This window comes from Helicoverpa armigera, chromosome 28, assembly GCF_030705265.1.
Source record: "Helicoverpa armigera isolate CAAS_96S chromosome 28, ASM3070526v1, whole genome shotgun sequence".
Classification (NCBI taxonomy): Eukaryota; Metazoa; Arthropoda; class Insecta; order Lepidoptera; family Noctuidae; genus Helicoverpa; species Helicoverpa armigera.
In genome coordinates, this window is record NC_087147.1 from 3274988 (window position 1) to 3291468 (window position 16481).

At 33.3% G+C, this 16481-nt stretch overlaps 1 protein-coding gene across 4 annotated transcripts in view; it reads left to right on the forward strand.

Annotated features, from left to right (window-relative positions):
* LOC110377678 (heterogeneous nuclear ribonucleoprotein L) overlaps window positions 1–16481 on the forward strand; it is a 428881-nt gene that overhangs the window by 310795 nt on the left and 101605 nt on the right. The window lies entirely within an intron of this gene.

A 16481-nucleotide genomic window follows, 5' to 3' on the forward strand; every position in this document is an offset into this window, starting at 1 on the left:
AAAGGGTTTTAGGACAAAGTTGTTCGTTTGGACGTGACTTCGAAATATTCTGAACACGCTATGTGGTGTAGGAAGGAGAGAAAAGTTCCTTTGTTCACTAACTAGGTGTTTCTTGCGGTTTCGCCCGCGTTTGGGAGAACTATTTACTCCATACAGGGGCGTAGAGGTTAACTTTGACTTTTATTTAAACCGATTTTTTCAATTTCACCGTTGCAGTAATAAAGAGTACTAACCAATGTTATCACCAGTACCTACAACTTTATTTATTGTCATGGCTAAAGAAAATAAACTAAAACATATTGATATAACGACGCTCTGGACACTTTAGCCCTGACTGGTGGGAGCACTCTAAGGATCGAGAGGTGTGAAGATGAGATGGGGAGGCCTTTGCCCAGCAGTGGGACAATAAAGGCTAAGGAAAAATATTGATATAAAACCTTTACAGTACCTAATCAATAGGAAAATATATACCTATTTATGTACGCATGGACGACAATATATTAGCTACAACTTCTATAAAGGGAACAATTTTCAGTGGTATGAAAGTTTCGCTAACTTTCAGGTTACAACTACAAAACGTTATTAGAGTTTTTTTGGAAAAGGGTCTAAAAGTTACTATAATTGTATTTAAACTTTGGCAGAAATGTTTGAATAAAAATTGAGAACGGTTTATTGTTAACTGCTAATTATAGCTAAAAGGTTATACTTTATAAATCCCACTCGCTTCCCGTAGGAAGTACTCCGCACATCTGGATAAAAAGTATCCTGCAGCTTTTACTGACAAATGGGCTATCAACACTGAAATAATTTGTCGAATCGGACTGGCAGTTTCTGAGCTTGAGATTTGTACCTAATATTAGTTTAGATTTTTTCACAAATTCTCATCAATAACAAGAACATAGCTTTTCCACATCTAAGCAATCTAAGCCACCCAGTATTACCTACAAACCCTTGGCAAGAGATATCCCTTACCCCAGCAATTCACTTGTCAAGTCCAACAGGTAAGGTGTCGTGCCAAGAGTTACCGTCGTCAGTCTACTGCAACAGCCTATGTACTGACATGCTGCCAAGAGTTTGGAGTAACTGGTCGTTATGTTGAGGATACTGGTGTTTTGTCTACGTGACTGTCTTCACTGGTCAGGGTTTGATGCCCCTCTTGTGGGTTCAAAATAATATCTATACATCTTTAATATATCTATTTATTTGTAACACTTTATCTTGAGAACGGCTAGACCGATTTTACTGTAAACTGTTGGGGATTCGGCTGGGCGGCTGGGGGGAAGTCTTTCCATCAGAGAGTGGGTAAAACTGCGGGTGGAAGCTAGTTATCAATGCAGTACTTACTCCTCAAGATTTCAGGAAGAAAGTTATATCTAGTCTAAGTTTTATCAGAAAAGCGAGCGAAAGCGAAAGTTAGCAAATCATAGTTCACTCGTTAAAAGTAAGATGTAAATGCAAGCAAAAAAAACATAACGACGAATACGAATATATGAATTATAGAAACACTAAAAACAAAAGACTTAACTTATAGTTTAATTCCGAAGTATCGGTTAACTGCAACCGGGAACTACGAGTTAAATAAACAGGATTATACGGATCCGTTAAGTGGCGGGGATTTGAACTACTTAAAGTTGAATACGGTGAAATCCTTTGTGGTGTAGCCAGAGCAACCCTATTGTTCGGTAATTTATAAGTTTTTTGCTTGAAAGTTAAACTGTTGGGTTTATGTGTTAATGGACTAGTGAATTGATTGTTTAAGCCAAATGGTGGGTTATTTATTGCCCCTTTACTGCAAGATTTTATCTTATGACTAAGTTATATTGAGCTGTCATGTGAGAAGAACTTTAAATGGGTACTTGGCTATTATTATTTGATGGTAGAATTGAATAAAGAGACATCACGTATTTGAAAAAAAGATAAAGTACATATGTGTTTCATTATATTTCAATTGATTTTCGGACTTCTACGTCTAAACATATAAAAATTATGTAGCCTTTTTGTTTCGATGCGAGAACTTTCCAATCACGAAAGATTTGTTTGAGTTCAAAATAACAAAAAAAAATGGTAATTTTTACAAACTCCAAAAGAAAACATGTAACAACCTAATACACCGAAGTCATTAACTCAATTTAAAAAGTTAATTCCTACTCCAAAAAGTTTGGCAAACCAGTTTTTGACTGAAGTTGAGCCGCGGTCAACGCTAACTTTTAAGTCTCCCTTAAGTTGTTTTAAGCTGAGTAATGCCGACTTTCAGTTACTGAATGTGTCTAAATAACTGCAGAGTTTTTGCTTATATTTTTTGTTGGTTTAAGTTGGTAACTATGTCTTAGTTTTGATGGGATTTTGTTAGTGTTGATGCTGGTTTTGCATTGATATATTTGAAAATGCAATTTTGTACTAAATACTGTTGTCTGATATCCGATAAATGTGTGTAGAACTTAAATAAGTATTTAACTGATGGCACGTTAATAATAAGTTAAACATATGGATCTCTACCAATCTTTCGGACATGTGTAATATTGAAATTATTTTAATGGAAATAGAAATCGCTAATCAAATCCAAAATCGATAATTAATAAACAAACAACATTGATCCTATATACATTTGTTACTAAAATCTCTATCTACATTCAAGAAAATCAAACATACCAACAAGTACCCACAAAGTTACACCATAAGGTCCGCTGCGCCCTCACGTTCCGTACGTGATCCAAACAAGATTCAAATTTAGAACACGAATCCGATCGAAATTCAAATCGGGATATCCTATTGGATTATGGACGACCAATCGTGTAGCGTACTTGTATGTGTGTGTTACAAAGCTTTTGGTTTAACGGTGTTTTTCGAATTTAGAATCCTTTAGAGATCCTTTGTATATAAGGTATAGTTTTTTTTATATATTAGCAGCAAAAAGTTAAATTATATTTTGTATTGTTTATCTCCAAAGTAATCAAGCACTATTTATTTTATTTGTATAATTAAACCATTAGTATATCCATATTGTGTCAGTAAAAAAAAACAAATGTTTAAATGAAAACCGGGTTATTTTTGGGGTATATGTATAAAATATTTAAACCCGACATTTAAAAGAAGACAGTGCCAAAATATCTTCATTTTAATACCTCAATCAATCAGTACCGTGCCAAAAATATTTCGGCGCGGTCCAATCATCGCAATCGTTCTATAAGTTCACCAACCTAGGAGGCCTACTAACTGTTTCCGAATCGAAACATATCGAAATCTAATCGGAATCATTCTTGAACTATGTACTATTTGATTTAAGAGCATACACTAATTGTTGTTTCCCATATTTTTAAGATCGTTTGTATGTATCTTAGTTGGTAAGTCTTAATAAATAAATTAAGTCAATAAGGACTGTTTGTATGTTTATTACATGACTCAACGACAACGATTAGTTTCACCCGCATCCCATGGAAACTACGTAAGAAGTTCCCGTACCACGATAGTGAATAGTGAAAGTACTTGTCAAATCGTATTCGTATATTTGGAGCCTTGGTACAAACAAACAAAAGTATGTATTGTTCGAACATTATATTCGTTTTAGATTTGTTATGTATTTCAAAGGAGCTTCAATTGTCCCATCGTAATTTTAGTGTCTATTTTTTCCCAGGACTGCTTAAAATTGAAACCGCAGTAATTTTTACCGTAGTATTGAAATTGTAGTTATTTTTGCCAAAATGCGATCGAGTTATTATTTACAGTTGAGCTAGAGTAGGTCCCCAGTTCCCAGTAACTGTAGCTATTGTTTTATTTAGAATTACTTCAGTGAACGTTTGATGTTCCCTTCAGTTTTGACTGACAGAAAACGTTTTATGATCCTTTGATATTTTATACTCATTTCATGAAATGTATTAGCTCTGAAACGGACTGGCGTTTTGTTGTTTGGATGTATTGATATTTTAATGTAAGTCAAATAATAGTTCGCAAATGTATTAGTAAATTTTCTGCAAAATTTTCTGTAAAATCTTGAAGAAACCAGGTCTTTCAACAATCCATCTTGAGCAACCTGCGCCCGACAGTGGGGCAGTAAAATGCTAATGATAATGAATTTTCAAAATTGTATATTTTTGTCATCTCAATAAATAGAAATGGCACCAAAAATAGGTCCATTTAGCAGTTCCATAAGCAATAAAACTATATTTGCATAACAAGTAAACAGACCAACCCAACAATTTATTGTAAAGATATTCAAAATGATCTATACCCGGATATCCCTCGTGAGCATAATGCATCGCCATCCGATAGTGCATGCATTAACCCTAATGCATTCTAAATAGCGTCGCGTTCTCTTGTAAACTTTGAGGAAGCATTGCAGGGTTAGGCAGACGTTTTGACATGTGCCGATAATGAATAGACCGTTTGAGGGTTCAAATTGGTCGCTATATAATGTCATCGATGTAATGTTGGACTGTTGGTTTGCTCAAAGCGATCGTTTTACATTTGTCAGAAATTATATTTGACATCTGTGTATTGTACTAGTTTCGCCCGCTTCCTGAAGGAATTATTAGTTGTTGCAGCCAGATAGAAAGCATTTATTTTAGTTTTATATACAAGCTACAACATTGCCATGTATGTAAAAAACATTCAGCTGTTTGCTTGTGAAGAAGTAACAAACGAATAAAGGCATTCACAAACTTTGTTATAATGTTTGAGTCATCATTATAGTGTCTGCCTTCACAATGTCTAATGGCCTTATCAGCTACAGTTTAGTTTTAAAAGCGCAACAGGAAAGGTCTTCTTGTAAAAGTTCGTGTCTTTCATCAATCACAGATCATATGGATAGATTTGCACGTAACTTGCTTATAAGCACGTAACAAAGTTGCCTATAAATAGGACAGTTATTATTAAACTTGAACCTGATACAGCTTTATAATTTCATCGATCACCGCCCACATGTTACAAAAATAGATTACTTTGATGATAAATACATTATCTCCTTTATCGTACATGATGTGAAATCTGATACCGATCTTATTCGTATGTACTATGTACATGTATGTAATAATAATACCTATGTATAGTAAGTCTTAAGCTTGAGAAGTAACAAAAAGACTAAGTTGATCATGTGAAAAATGGTTTGATTTAATTATTCCTTACTAACTTAGCAGTCGACAGTAAGTTTTTCAATCAACTTTTATAAACATAATTTAGGATGTCTAAGTTAACTTTTTTATTAGAAAACAATCAAAAAAGTTGTACGAAAAAAGCGATATCTACCAAAAAAATATGCGCACACATTACAAAACTTAAGCACATTTGTCTTAGTTTTCCCTAGACAGCAAACTCCAAGTTTTCTAGGATATATTGCTAACTTGATTGACGGCAGCATATTACTACAATATTTCATGCTGCATTTTATGGCCAAAGCGATTAAAAACTTCGAAACAGCACTTTATAAGGGCGATGACGCAGGAAATAATAAATTAAAAGTTAATTAAGGCAGAAACTCGTAAAAGAGCATAGTTTTCACACTCAATAATAAAATATGGCAGGTAATTAATATAGGAAAAACGTTGTCAGAAGCCACCGTGCACTTGTTAAGGCGAAACAATTTGCCAGTCGATGCGTGCCCGTTTGACGTTTAATTATTGCAACGGGTAAGATGAATTGGCGCCCAACGTGGGACTGGCAAAATGACTCGTTACTTTTTTTTAATTTGATTTGATGTAGTGCTGTTTTGTCTGAACATAAGCATAATGAAAAATGTATCCTAATTTTTTTTTAATGTAATTTATAAATAAAAACATAATAAATGTCGGTAAAAGTTATATTTCAGTCCTATGTCGTGATGAATGGCCCACCCGCTAGTAAATTGCGAATGGATGAATCAATCAAATGTGTGATCCCCTTTGTTGTACGCCTTTTATTTGATAAATTACTGCGAGTATTTCGGATATATACTCGTTTCTATTTATACCCTGACTAATCACAAAAGCCGACCAAGCCTAGTATTTCACGGAGTCCGCGTTCTGTTAAATCAACCGTTTATAATAGAATATCGGAAAAGCCATCAAATAGAGAATCTATTTTATGTCGATTCGTAGTTTGACGTTTAATTATTGCAACACGCAAGATGAATTGGCGCCCAACGCGGGACCGACGCAATGTTTTGTCGGAAATGGAAATGTAATTGTGTTTTGATATATTTTTTTGCAGTTTTATAAACATAGGGGCGTAGCTTTTCAATTCTTCATTTATCGTCTGATTTTATCTACTGATTTAGTTTTTCTTCTTTCATTAAAGAAAGATCCTAGTCAAAGTCTAGAAAGCTTTTAACAAGAAACTAAAACATCTCGAGTCGAACAGTATTTGAGAGTAGTCTCCGGAAACAATACCAGAACGTAAACGGAGCACAGAAAGCTCGAAATCCGATTAAAACAAAGCTTTCTGCTATCGATACAGATGTTCTTGTGTTGTAACATATATCCCTTAAATGCTGTTTCTGTTCTGTAGAAATAGGTCCCTCTGATACTTAAAAAAGATTGTGAAATAAACATAGATGATGATTAGATTGTAAAACAACTTCTCGTAGCTTGATAAAAAACAGCCTATACAGGGTTACTGGTAAGTAGACCGCATCCTTTCAGGAGGTGATAGTATAGGTCAATACGGACAAATTTGACCCTGGGATACACTGGGCAAAAGTTAACCCGTTTCAAGATAATCGAATTTCAAGATCAGTCGTCTAGGTACACGTATAAATTTTCATTATTAGTCAAAAGTCTTGTTTTTGTGGATTTTTGTGTGTTTTTGGATAGAAGATGAATCATTTCATAATAACAAACCATAAAACTGTACAAATCACAGAGGAAATTATAGCGAACAGCAATTACTTTTTTAGTAGATATTTTCTCAAAAATATTACTCTTAATTTTTTTGTGCAGAATACTTAAAAAACATCTACATTTATCTAGCTATCCAAAAAGCCACAAAACACACAAAAATCCGCAAAAACGAGACTTTTAACTAGTAATAAAAATGTATACGTGTACCTAGACGACTTGTAAAGAAAAGATCTTAAAATTCGATTATCTTGAAACGGGTTAACTTTTGCCCAGTGTATCCCAGGGTCAAATATGTCCGTATTGACCTATACTATCACCTCCTGAAAGGATGCGGTCTACTTACCACTAACCCTGTATACTTTTTCAAGCTCTATCTATAGGACTATATCCTATACTCTGAATCTATTTCACCTAGTTGCATATTGCACCTAGTTGCGTATCGAATTTTATTTTGAGAGGATGAGAAAGCTTGCACACTCAAAACTATAGAAATAAAGTCTTGTAAGGTTTACAAACAGACTTTTATTTCTTAAATAAATAATTGAAAACAACCTATACAAAATCAGTACACGCGAATTTCTGCTTCCAAAATTCTCTAAAACAACCACCACATTTAAATAAAACAGTTTTCTCATAAAACAATAATGTAACTGAAAATCCTTAACTTAAACCAGAGATTCCCAGTTAAAACAATGCAAACGGATATACATAAAACATACGAGATAGCGTGAGGATTTAAATTCAATTTACTGCAAGTTCGACTACCCACTTTCTGTGCCAGTTAGGTTATATTTAGGTTAGGAATGCATTTGCTGTCGGATCTTGAGGATAAATCTGTCTTAGCACCAGTAATCTACTCTAAATCACCTTCTGCAAAATTCTTGAGGTTTCAAAGTTGCTTAGTTCAAACTTCTTGTGTGTACTTTGGTGGTTTCATTCTCGAGGGTATTAATCATATTCTTTGGGAAGAAAGTATTCTAAGTCAAAGGATTTTATTATAAAAAGTGGAATCTTAGACTTTCAGCAAAAATAGCAGACACCATGCTTATTGAACGATTTACGTCCTTCTTGTTTTTCTCTCAACGAAATAGCTGTCCATTTTTTTACACAAGTTCAAGCATAAAACTTGCACTCTCATAATAAAACAAGATTAAAAATCTTGTTTTTTTTTTGTTCTATCTGTCGAGAAGCAATAGGAGACAATACAGTTAGGCAAAGTTAAAATCAGAAAGGTAAAAGTTATATCAACTTTGTGGCCTTCAAAAGTTGCACTATCCAAATCCAGGTCGTATGTAAATTACACTAAAAACAAAAGAGTAGCTACTCAAACAAGGATAGCATGCATAAAATATGTAGGAGTCGGACGCTCTCTAGACTTTAGATCCGATTAGCGACGTGGGTACGTTCTGTGGTGCTTCCGTCTGAGCAAGTGGCATTGATTGTTTATTTCCTATTCCTTTTGCTGGATATTGGTTGGGTGGTACTGATCCTCTTGGAGAACTTAAGTTTAAAGACTGGGAAGTACGGAAAAGGTTCTTGGGATTAATTAAATACGTTGTAATGATAACTGGTTGCCAAAAAATGCCTCTCTTCTCTCTTGCCTCTGTTTTGTTTCGATTTGAATTTTAGTTTAGGGACATATGAAATAATTCTGCTATATACAATTACAAAATTGAGTCAAATATCATCATTTTTGATCGAGAGATGAAATTGAGAGTTGCAAATATCAGGTCTTCCTCAAAATAGACAAGTTTTGCCAACTTTAAATTCTTTACCATATCTAAATGCATCATAGCTACTGCAGAGTTGTGCGTGCATAAAGATATATTAAAAATAAAGCCTTAAGTAAAATATGGAACGTGCGATGCCTCCCATCCGGCTGTTCTCTGCTAAATCGGATTAGCCGGGTTTTCCGACTACCCACATGTAATATACAATGTATGTATCTGGGATACCGATGTAATTAGCATTGATTTTTGCTTTATCTTTTATCTTTTGTATCCTATTTTTATTTGCGAGTGAGCTGACTAATTTTGTTTTCTGTCTTTTCAGGTATGTAAATTGTTTGCTGTTGAGATTTCGTCAGTAGTAAGTAAGAATGGAAATTTTACCTATACAATTCCTATTTGGCGCAGAATAAATACGATGGACTATTTACGATATAGGGTTAATATAGAGGTCATCGTCACATATCCTAAACCTTGTCTGATATTATTTTGCCGATTTTAAAACATTGCAATGTAACTACTGCTACTTGTAAATTTTAATACATAATCTAAAACTGTCTACCCACGAGATAGAAATCTTCGAATTGCTCTTTTAAATCCTCTTAAAAGACACAGCAGCACTAATTTGTGCATTTCTATTCAACATTGCCAAATTCCCGCCACCCAATCCGAGTGCCAACACAAGGAGAACGTATGAAATTTTCATGAATGCAATTTCTCCTAACGAACAACCCATTCCAAGTGAAAACTGAAGCGGATAAGACACTCTATCTGTTGTGTCTTAAGTTTCTAATTAAATTTACATCAGCCCGTTATCTTCATCCACATCAGATGCACCCATTTTAAACCTTATGTCAATAGGATTAGGGTCCCTTTTTCTTTGTTTTGTCGCGTCAGGATGGTGTCGAGTTGTGGTAAGGGCGTGGTCGTTATGTGGCAAAGCGAAATTAATTTATTAATATTTTAGTGGATGTTATTTTAAGATATGAGGGTAATATTTGTAGTGGGTTTTGCGGTTCTGGAGTTGGGAGATAGCTGGTACATAAAAGTTTATTTTTGCTAGAATTTTCTTTTAGTACGTTTTCGTCGTAGATGAGGATTTAAGGTAATGGAAGAAAACTCGCTGTTGCATTCAGTAAGATGAGAGGCCATCAGTTCAAATACTTTAAGTAGCTAACAAGGAAATGTAGAGAAATTAGGAACTGACTACATAAATGCGTTAACAAAAACCCTTACATTTGTTCCGATTAGAATCACTCAATGTATTTAAGACCTCTCTTACTCGCTCTTCTAATAAAATCCGCTCCCGCTTTCACTAAAACCTCGCCTCATAAAAGATTGCGGATCTAAGTTTAAGTAGTTTATTTTACTTGATTTAAGTTTCAGAATCGTCAGTAAAGAGATGACGGGGGACTGTGCACTTGTAAGATGCACATTTGACAACTATTTTAAGTGTGGGAGTCTGAAAATTATTCAACACTACACTCCTGTGAATTTCCGACGAGATGAGATGAAAATTAATGTTACATTAGTCATGTTTGTGTTTGTAATTAATTTTGTTTGTTTGTGTGTGTGTGTGTCTTGATTGAAGATTGTGTTGGTTCCTTTGTTCTAGTATACTGCTTGTATTAGTATTTGGGACCCAATTATCTTTGAGGAAGGATTCGTATTTATTCTATGTAGGTCCATAATTTTCCGGTTCAGAAATCTAGATTATAGGTATACTACTCTAGAGACACCTAAAATTAATCAATTGAATCATTATTTTAAGCAGTTTTATAACTAAGTGCTTCTCAAATGGAATATAATATGTGCAGGATTGCTGGAAGCTTTAGAAGTAACTCCCTCAAGATGCAAGTGAAACTTGAAGAGACAGCTAGTTTAGAATACATCCCCTTTTCACTACTAAATTGGCAACTTCATTCAGATACAAACGTAAGACCCTCTCGGCCACAATTTCCAATGCTACCAAATTGAAACGTACAGTGTGTTCTCATTGTATTTCATGGCTCCTAGCTTCTGCTAGTGGTCTCCCTAATTTGGACGGGTTGCGGTCTCTCCGAGTTTTGAGCTTATTTATAGTTTGGGGATGTAGAGATACACTAGATTTTGATCTTCAGGATCTAGTATGTGTTTCAATTGCCTTTAAATTAGTAATTTAGAGTAAAATTTTTTTGATGATAATCCTAGTGATTGATAACTCTGGATGACTCTGATAATAGGTATGTACTTTTTGCTGACTATCAAAAAACATGTTTTTCGGACATGTGCAAGAAACCATATCATATTCTTATTTCTATACCCCATATTCTTAATAAAAGCTCTTACAGAGATTAAACAATTTATGGTCTAGGTTTTTTGGAATAGTCTAAAAGAACTTTTTAGAAATTAACTAAATCATAAAAACAACACGCTATTTAAATTAATGTATAACTTGGTCACCCTATCGCTGTTGTCATATAACTAGCGTCTAGAGAGCTTACTTTATTGGTTCAATTAATGGACGGACATACCTAGGAATTTTAACCAGGCTTTCAGTTTTCGCAAAACAATTTAAATATGTAGGTACTATAATTTTGTTCCCCAAGTGGTCTAAGTTTAGATATTGTAGTGGTTTCAAAAGCTACTGTGAGCTTAGTTTGGGTACTGGACAAAGTCTGGAGTCTGTTTACCTATCTATATGCTATAGAGAAAACTTCGTTTTTTTTTTGAGAAATAGTTAAGTTTTTGAGTGTTTGAGAAATAATAAGTTGGTACATGCCTACATGTACATTTAGTATGCATCTATAGTTAGATTAATACATTCCTGAATATTTATAAATGTATTTTTACACGCTTTTTATTAGCTTCACCTGTATGTTTGTAACCGACTTCTTTGGGCGCGATTTTGACCCACTTTAAACGGCCAGATTTCGTTCAAACTTTGTAGATTTATTGAGGACCGATGACAATACACTAATTTGATAAAATTATTCAATTTTTAACCGACTTCCCAAAAAGGAGGAGGTTACACATACACATCGATTACTCCGAGGTTTATAGACCGATTTACGTTATTCTTTTTTTGTTCGACTCGGAATAGCTGCCAGTTTAAAGCCTGAAAAGCTTTAAATAAATAACCTTTTTACAAAAAAATTAAACCGACTTCCCAAGACACTAAAAAGCAAAAAAAAACTAATTTTAGGTGCATCGGCCTAGAAGTCGGTGGCAAAATTAACTTGGTAACATCCATTAGATACCGACTTCTAGGCTTTTCAATTTGCAAAATATGATTTTTGTTAATTTATATAATTTTCATCTATAGTCGATAAGGTAAGAAAATTAATTAAAATTTTCTAGAATTTTTCTCTACAGTCGATAAGGCAGGACTCGATGTTAATTTTTATTTCCAATAATTATCTTTAGCCGTTTTCTCTAATATTGACAAATTTTTGTATACTAAAGAGAATTTTAATTCTAGAAAACAAATAATAGTTTTAAAACAAACTAAAAAGTAGAAAATAAATAATAGTTTCAAAAAACTAAAAAACACGCTTTTTATAGAAAAACGAACTAAAAAATAGAAAATAAATTTTAATGAATTTAAATTAAGAAAACAGTGTTAAAAATTTCAATGAATATAAATTAATAATAGTGTGAATACAAAAAAAAAATATTAAAAAAAAAAGCGTGGGGTGCATGGTGTCAATAGTTATAAATATTTTATTGACAGATATGAGTACAGTGATTTTCATTTCGATAATATCTTAAAAAGTACCTTTTTTTTGTATTCGCACTATTATTAATTTATATTCATTGAAATTTTTAACACTGTTTTCTTAATTTAAATTCATTACAATTTATTTTCTATTTTTTAGTTCGTTTTTCTATAAAAAGCGTGCTTTTAGTTTTTTTAAACTATTATTTATTTATGATACATTTTAATATCTGAAATCTTGTTTCAAAACTACTGGTCGAAATGAAACTAAAATGCAATTAATGTACGGAGCAGGAAGTCTTGATACTTGAAGCTTTTAAAATGACCTTTATTTCTAACAATATAAGGCTTCACAACGTATGTTGCCACATTACAGTAAGACCACACATTTTCTATCTTCCACTACATAGGTTTTCCGAGACGCCACCAGTTTCACCCTGTTTCGTATCTAACTGTTTCTCGACCACGAAAAGTAGCCTATATGTTATACTGTTTTTTAAGCTATATTTCTGTTTTCATTAAAACTCTTTCTGGTTGTTTGCGCGTGAAGAAGTAACAAACATACACGCTCACAAATTTTAGTGTTTATATAGTGTGTCTAGCTTCTGCCAGCGGTTTCAGCCGCATCCCGTGGGATCTTCTGCACGAACCCCAAAAAAAGTAGCGTAGCGTAGATTTCCTCGTTAAATGGGCTATTCAACAATGAAATATTTTTTTAAATCGAACCGGTAGTTCCTGAGATTATCGTGTTCAAGCAAAAAAACCAACAAGCTCTTCAGCTTTATAATATTAGTATAGATTTTTATAAATGAGAAAAAAATATATACTTGAATCAAATGACTATTTCTAACAATATAAGGCTTCACAACTTATGTTGCCACATTACAGTAAGACCACACATTTTCTATGTCCAACAATGTCTTAGTTGTTTATTGTATAGATTATATTGCGAGCGATGTCGAATGACCATGCTAGTCTTATAAATGCTCCTTGTCGAAGAAAAGCTTTTAATTTGTACTGGAGTTTTAATTGTGGTAGGGTTTATATAAAGTTGTTTTGTTTTGTGTAGGTTTTTCTCTATGTTATATGCACTTTTCGTTAAATCGGTTAAAGTCCAGCTTTCAGACAGATTCAGACAGAACTCCTTTGTTATTTGAAATAATTAGGTAAGAATTTTATTTATTCTAATGTTTGAATCCTCTTGGAATTATTTCCAAACTGTGGATACTTATCACCCAAACGGAGAAAACGCAAAAACATAGCAATAATACTGATAAACACATTACGTGAAATAAATTAATTTACCTTAATAAAGTTTACCCCAAACAGCCTGTAGGTAAACGGCCTATTCATTAAAAAAGCAAAACTTTTTAATAAAAATCGTATATTTTCCCAACCGTTGAAGACAGATGTGATTAATTATCTGTTTTCGACGTGAAACGGGACGACTTACCTCGGTGAGATATTTAAAAGAGTCTTAAAAAGGATATTTGTTTTCACGTTACCTGGCAACCCTGATGTTTTAATAAAGAGTTCTATTTTTATGTTTATTTGCCGTTGTTTATGTTAAGGGTCAAAGTTTGGAGATCCAATTAGGAAAACCCACGGGTTTTTCAATAAAGGACAATGCTCATGAAGTATGAGAAAAAAACCCAGGCCCGGCGCAAAACAAATGTAACTCAAAATATAGGTAAAAATAAGTAATTAAATATTACATAGGGGCCATCATCGAAATCAGTGGCTATATGTGTGCTATTGCTATTCGAATTTTAACATCTGCGGTACATTGCTACTCAAGATTTTAGAGAATTATAGTGTTTTATGTCAATAGAATTTAGAGGGTACGATGGGGTTGATATATCCATGTGGATAAAAACCCCGAATTAAATAAATAAATGAAAAAAAAAAAAAAGATTTTAGAGGTAACATAATGTATTAGTAAAAGGAACAGCAAATAGATACAGTTGTGGTTTAAGAGTGTACATAATGACATGTTTATAGCAACTTCTCCACTATTCTACCTACTTTTACAAGATAATAGGATGATAGAACTAAAACAGGATATGAATGTACTTTTCATTTTAATAATAACGCTTAAAAGTCATCGATTCTTTATTTCTAACACGACGAGATCCAAAAATGTGATGATGCGCGAACTGTTCCTCATGTCTAGCCCACCCTAAGTAATGTAAAACGCTCATGACGCGATGACGTGGGCGCTGCAGCCTGTACTTCGGTATCGATTTATCTTTTTGGAGAAGCTTATTACTTGCCATATTACTTATTTGTTGTTTCAGATAACACTTTAATTAAACTATAAGCCCCAGCTGCTCATGTTACCCCTTTAAAAAATCAAATAGCAATTTCATACATTTAGCCATTGATTTCGATGATGCCTCCTATGCAGTATTTCATTACTTATTATTACCTATAATTTGAGTTACTTTTCGTTTGCGCCGGGCTTGGGTTTTTTTTGAGCATTGTCCTTATGTAATTCAATTATGTGCTGTCTTCTTAGTTTAGAAGATGGCGTGAATAGGGAAACGTGAAGTTTTGTACCTATTTGATTCCTTGAATTGCCACTTTTATTTTTAGACTAGATTTTTACTCGTATCCCTTGGAAACGACTGTGAGCACACGGAAAGTAGCTTATAGTCTGGCTATTTAAATGGGCTAGCTAACATTGTTTTTCTTTCTCGTTTTATTTACTGAGAATTCAGCTTCAAAATATAATACAATTTTGGTGCTTTTCAGAGGTTTATTTCTTTCTTTCGAAACATTGATTACAAAAAAACCTTTGAACTTAAATCTGTCTGAACAAAATGACGTGCAAAAATGATTATTTTTAACCGCCAATAAAAATACTCGCTTCACAGTTTAATATCCGGCTGCCATCCGATCATACGGATTATCCGTCTATCTATCGACAGCTTAATATTTTTGACGAACCTTATTAAAATATGCCAATCATTAAAATTGTTTGCTAAAGGTTGTGGGCGTGGACCTTTATTTTTTTAATTAATAAAATTTAAAATTGATTATAAAATATAAAATTTAAAATGATTAAATATGCTATTGTTTCTATTATTATTAAGTTCTCGGATTTTTTGGCTAATTTTGATATTGTTACTATTATTTTTAAGTTCTCGGATTTTTTGGCTAATTTTGATATTGTTACTACTATTTTTAAGTTTTCGGATTTTTTGGCTAATTTTGCTATTGTTTCAATTGTTAATAAGTTCTCGGATTTTTTATTTACTACTATTGATTTCCAATATTTTGCCAAATGTTTACTACCTTTTGTATTATTACACAATTCCATACACACGATAAATAATTCTTCACAACACTCACGCAATGTAAAACGCACCCAAAAGTACATATTTAGCATTTACTTAATTTTATTAATCACACACACTCCACTGCACTTTACACATATAACTCTCTCGATAACTCTTGCACGATATAGAATGACAAACTATACGTATTGCCCTACTCACCAAAATACTATAATTGTTAAAAAACCACCATGACTACACAGGAACTCATGCTATGTATAGATAATTCGCTACCTATAAAATGTCATTCTATAAACTTAGCAGAGGAGTGCCATGACATCATACATAATCATACATTTAAAACTTTAACACTAAATATTCGAAGTTTAAATCGTAATTTTAACTCCTTCTTACTAGTTTTAAACAGACTTAATGTAGACTTTGACGCTATAATTCTGACTGAGTGCTGGCTAGAAAATTCTCCAACAGTTCCACATATCCAGGGCTATAATTCTTTCCATACAACTAATCACGTGAACAAAGCTGGTGGAGTAGTGGTCTATGTTTTGAATATTTGGTCCCCTCTGGTCCATGAACCTTTAATTGACGATGCTGACTGTATTTTTCTGAGCATTCCAAAGGTCATTAACATCATGGGTGTTTACAGATCTCCGTCTTTTAAGAGTACTGACAATTTTATTAACTCTTTACAAAGAACAATAACCACACTCAAAATAAAACCTTGCACCATTTTTACAGGCGATATAAATATTAACATCAATAACGCGACCTCTAATGATGTCTCAACATATCTTTGTACGCTTGCTGAACTAGGTCTAAAACCAGCTGTAAACCTCCCAACGAGAGGGGGTTCTTGTATTGATCACGTCTTCTATGCTGGTGAAGTAGATGTGGAAACTATAATTTGTTCTTCAACCATAACTGATCATAATTTAATTATTACTGGCATGTC